The 5,798-nt window shown below is 37.5% G+C and overlaps 1 long non-coding RNA gene across 1 annotated transcript; it reads left to right on the top strand.

The window, feature by feature from the left end:
• The first annotated feature begins 3,621 nt into the window (after window positions 1-3,621).
• Window positions 3,622-5,091, top strand: LOC121983396. The gene is made up of 3 exons (XR_006112476.1): window positions 3,622-3,644; window positions 3,911-4,426; window positions 4,509-5,091. It is a non-coding gene; the product is annotated as an uncharacterized LOC121983396 (long non-coding RNA).
• The last annotated feature ends 707 nt before the right edge of the window (window positions 5,092-5,798 follow it).

The raw sequence follows: 5,798 nt of genomic DNA, 5'->3' as shown, positions 1-5,798 counted from the left end.
ATAAGAATCAACAACAACACTGAACTAGCAACAAATTGCTCTTGAAAAAGACACACTTGGATTTACCTTTTTTAGCTCAGTGCACTCCCCTTGCCACAATTAAAACAAGTCAACTTGTTTTCTTTCCAGCCTTCTTGACTATCTTCTTGATTGGGCCTTGTCCCAACTTCCCTCTTCTTTCCCTTCCCTTTCTTGAACCATTTCTTTTCTTGGATCCATATGATCCAACAGAACTTATAGACACATAGGCTTGTCCATAAATCCTGCGGATTCAACTCTCTCCGTCTCCAATTCTACATGGCGTGAGACATCGCGAAAGTCTTGATACTCTCACCGTGAGTTAAGGTCCGCTTCACGGTCTCCCAAGAATGGAAGTGAACGAATAACTGCTTGAACCTGTTGTTCATCGCTCAACTCATGACCAGCGCTTTTAAGCTCCCGAATCATGTTCGACATCTCACGAGGTGTTGAACCATCGATATTCGGATGCTTTTGTGTCAAATTTAATTGTCATTACCGTCAAGCTTGCTCGACTTACTCCATCGTATTTTTCTTTAAGGCAACCTGACTTCACGTAGTAAGATATGACTCATATTCAAAAGCTAGGTCGTCTACCATTGAACTAATCAATATACCCTTTGCAGTGGAGTCCTTTTCTTCCATGCCTTATAGGCATCAAGATCTCGTCTGTGTTGTGCAATGGGACCATCTACGGTACTTCCATAAACTGATTTATGACCTCTAGAACTTCTTGTTCCTCAATCGTATTGTATCTTGAGGTGCAGATCTTGTAGTTATCCCCATTAAGTTTTTCACCTTTGTTGAGTTCACTATTATGTTTTTGGTTGCCATAATCTATCATAAATAAACAAATTATTTAATATTCAGTATATATCATATGTATTTATGATTGACTTAATATTACTTTGAGTTGATTTACAAAATCAAGTGACAACTATGTTTTCACTCATCATTCGTATGACCAATCAAATTAATATTAATCAATTCTATTACATACATCCCAACAAATGAACTAATCATTTATAATATCATGAATTTTTTTTAATTAAATGAACTAATCATTTAATACATCATGAACTAATCATGCATCATGTCAAGCAAACAACATAAATAAATGAACATATCATTAATATAAAATTATGCTGCAAATTGTTAACATATAACCAACTGACATGAATGAAATGGACTAACTATTGTTCATACAAAATGACAATAAAAATAACAGAACTCTAATAAACTAGATAGGCAACTACCACTCCCATTAGGACAGACACTAGTGCAGTGACCAAAATAATCCCTTTCAGCCTGGACTCATTTGGGGTAATCCTAGGCAAGACAGCTTCAAGAATTTCAATTGGATCCCACACACACTCTCCCAGATCCTCTTCAAATTCATCTGGATCTTCAGGCTCTTCTGAATGCTCTTCAGATTCTTCTGGATCCTCCTCTGGAGGATCTTCAAGATCTTCTGAATCCTCTTCAGATTCATCTGGATCCTCCTCTGGGTCTTCAGGACCCCAATAGAGATGAAGCAACTGTTTGCACATCTCTGAATACGAGATATGTCCATCATAATCATCCCAAAGTTGGAATGCTATCTGCCTAAGGTTTTCTGGCAGTGAATAGACTAGAGCAAATCTTCTGTGTGTGTCTTCGACTGGAAATTCTTCTCGCTCGAGTTTCCAGAATAACCAATCGAGCCGACCAATAAGCCATCCGAGTCCTTGAACAGGGTCGAAATCAAGCTCCTTAATCTCCTCCCAGAGCTCATGTTGTCGTAAATGACGACTAGCCATCTGAAAAATTGAAAATAAATAAGTCAGTACAAAATCAACTAACCAGTACCAAACCGGCTTATTTCAATTTATACAGGCATAGTACCAAAATAATAAATCAAGAAAAACAAATCTTCTCGATTTTCAGGAGTTTAAGTCAACAATTAGAACTAATCTAATTGGTCATACCCATTAGATTGGTTGATTAGGGATCCAGATGCTAAGCTCGATCCATTGTCCATAATTAGAACTAATATAATTGGACAGGGATTTTTGTACCTATGTTCTGTTAATTTTTCTCTAAGTCCATTTCAACCAATTTCAGACTTATTGATCAAACTCAGGTCCGCTTGATCAAACCAATGTCCATTGGTTTAAGTCCGACCAATTAGAACAAATCTAATTATTTTGATCAAATCTGACTCATTAGAACAAATCTGGTCATTTGATCATATTTGGTCCAAGTCTAATTAATTAACCCAAATTAATTTTGGGTTTAGATCAAATTAGTTCAATTAAACCAACTAATGATTTAAATCTGAACCAGATCTAAATGGACCAAACTGATTCGACTAAACTAACTAATTGCCTCGGGTCTGATTCTAATTATCTTTCAACCAAGCCCATTTAAAGTTGAACCAGTTCAATTGAATAAAATTCATTGTTTTCAAGTGAATTAAAAATCACTGCATTCAACTTGAACAGTACGAAATTAAATGCATTCATCAAATTTAACTTAATGCTACAGTAGACATCCATACATGGTACAGAAGGCATGCATTAGCCTATTTCGACGATACACACATTTTTTTTATTTTACACAGAAGCTTAAAAAACATGCAGCAACCGTTTATTTTTTTTATTTATTTGATTTTTGAAAAAATAATTTCCTCACACGAACGCTTCTTCTGTCGATTTCTCCGCCACTGCCCTCGTCCTCACGCCATGCACCTTGCGCACGCCGCACATGCTACCTTCTCCAATCACGCTGCCCACTCCGCAACTGCGACAAACACAGTTGCTGGCCATGCCAGCCTTCTGCCGGTGGCAGCCGGTCCTTTCCGGTACCATAAATCAGTCATCTTTAGGCCCGACGAGATCGCCGACAGTGGTTCTTCCTGTCCTAGCCACCAACACATAGCTGGCCAGCCAGGACGCCAACCATGGCCACGGACTGCCATCGCCGGCAAATCCAGCGGTCTCGATTTTATAAATTTGGCACAACGTGTATGCTACGACACATTAGTCGTGCAAAACAGCGACAGGAAATGACAAATCGAGAAAACATCCAAAAAACGATTTTATAATTCGTCTCTAAGCATTTAGAAATAACTACGCGTTCTGATACCAATGTAGAAAATATGTTCTAAATGCATGATAGACGAATTAATTAAATGCGATAAAAACTTACAGCGATCTCCCGCAGATCCGCAGTCGGCAGTGGCGAAAACTCGCTGTCGGAAGAGTGATCACAAGATCGGAAAGCCCTCCACAATTCCACAAACCAAATCCCGTCGCCTTGGATGTTCTCCTCTTACTCTCGTCTCCAAGGCACCCTGAGTCTTGGACGGATCCCCTTTATATAGGGAAATACACTAGGGGCATAATGGACTTTTCCATTATGTGTAGTGGGGAGCATGGGCCACGTTCCCCACTATCCCCATTTCCAACAAGGAGACTGTACGCATGATTAGTGCTAGGTGTTATTTCCTTACTATGTACATCAGTTGTACCTGCTGAGCGTTGGACTCACCCCGCCTCCATTGTTGATATTTTTCAGGTTGATGTTGTCAGGAGAGAGTTCCAGTTGCTAGTCCCTTGCAGACCACAAGCTGTTTTTATCTTTTGGTTTGTTATTTAGACTGTGTTAGACTTATTCTGTTTGAGGATTTGGATATTGTATGGATTCTTATGATCGATGGATTTTCGTATGGTTTAAATTTGTTCTACTACATGCCTGCCTAGATGGCAGAAGAGGTAAGTTGATCTTATCGTCGGATTTGAGCTTTACGAGTGTAGTTGAGTAGGGTTGATTTCGAGTCAGGGTATTATTATTCTGTTTACTTATTATATAAACTGCGTGGGTGATTGTTTATTTACTGTTATTATTCCAGCCGCATGTGCCTGAGGTATATGGATATGTAGAAAGTTTCAGATTGTCCGCCGTACAGGGGAGATGTTGTCGAAATTTCTTCGGAAGGGACTCCTCCGGGGCGTGACAATAACTCCTCATTGTGTGCTCGAGCAAGTAGCCTGATAACAAGCAATGTACCTTCCAGTAGCTGAGCTGACTCAGCCATTTGCGCAGATGCTCTATGAACTGCAAATGGCCTTCGGGGCTATGGAATAAGTAGAGCTGTCAGCACTTAGATACGATGGGATAATACAATTTGATCTAATTCAGAACATGATTAACAAAGTAAATTGTCACTGACAGATACAACTGCAGGATACAAGAAAACAACTACTATGCTCTTGTTTCAAAAACTTAGCGAGATGGGAGACATCTCATGGTTGTTTTTTTTATCTAGCATCCATGGAAACAATACCACAAGATTGGGGCAGCAATGCGCCATTGCTCATACTGCATTGAATCACTTATTGACTGTATAAGCTCAGAAAAAAATCTGGTGAGTTCATGATCTTAAACTCCTACAATCTGCATTCTGAAATAGAGACATGAATTTAACTTAAAAGCTATATAAATTGCAGCAGCTGCCTCTTTCAGTAAAGAAGCATCTTGCCAATGTTTGCCTGAAGCCGAGTTCAGAATCGTCTTAAGTTCTGAAAGAGTCGGCCAGTTCATTCAATTATCGAGCATAGATTATTTAGTCGAGAGCATGAAAAACTCCGTAGATGAGCTTCAGAATGCATTGAGCTCGCTCCCACAAGAAGCAACTGTGAGGATCATGGAGGCGTTACTTCTCCTCAATCATCATAATGGCTTCTCTGCTAATTGTGAGATATCATAGAGAATTGAAGGGGTTGCCAATGCTACAAAGGAGGTCACTGGACTGTCTTTTTTCAGGCCTGATGATGGTGATGAGGGACTCAAGGTTCCAAACAAGGTGCCGTGGCTTGAAACTTCTCAACTATTGCCAAGTGCTCTGTCACAATGGTGAGAAAGCATTCAGAATTTGCAGATCTTCTTGTAAGCATTCAGAGTTAGCCTTCCCCTCCCATTATTCAACTAACTTATGGTCAGATTATAAAAAAGAATTTATTTATTTTATTAAAATTTGTAGATGAAAAAAATATATAATTTATTAATGAATAATTTGATCGTCTTAAAAGATGGGGAAAAAATTTATGTATTTTTTTCATTTATAAAATTATATTATATTCTAAAACATAATAATGTATATATTCTTTTTAACTCATAAAATTATATTATATACCTAATAAAAATAATATATATATTATTTATAAAATTATATTGTATGTATTTATCTTTTTCTATTGATAAATATAAGGATAAATTTTTTATCATAAATTTCTTTTCTTCTCTCATCTGTGTTTTAAATAAATAGAGCTTTAGAGTTTACACGTCATACACGACTGGCACACGAAAGCTTAAAGGAGATAACATAGTTCATTACTCATAGCTCGGATCCTTTATCCCAAAATTTTTTTGTCCCCATGTTTCATCGTTGATTGGACAGTTCAGATTATATCTCAAGGATGTTTTGTACATCACAAGGATATTGTACACATCTTAAAGATACCATGATGTCTTGAGATATAATCTAAATCGTCCGATCGATAGTGGGATATGGGGACAGAGAAATTTTAGGACAGAGGATCCGAATTACATTACTCACTCCTCTAAAAGTCCATCAAGAATTTAGAGCGAACTTAAAAATTCAAATATATTTTAGTCTAAAAAATAAATCTGTCTCTAAACAATACAAATGATAGGTTTTATAAGTGAGACATGGAACAACCTCGAAGATGAATCAAAATATATTAACTGTGATTTATAATTCCTAAGGACACATGAAA

Source organism: Zingiber officinale, chromosome 5A (assembly GCF_018446385.1).
Source record: "Zingiber officinale cultivar Zhangliang chromosome 5A, Zo_v1.1, whole genome shotgun sequence".
In the NCBI taxonomy this organism is placed as follows: domain Eukaryota; kingdom Viridiplantae; phylum Streptophyta; class Magnoliopsida; order Zingiberales; family Zingiberaceae; genus Zingiber; species Zingiber officinale.
Note: the sequence above shows the minus strand (reverse complement) of the source record. Positions and strands in the feature narration are given on the sequence as shown.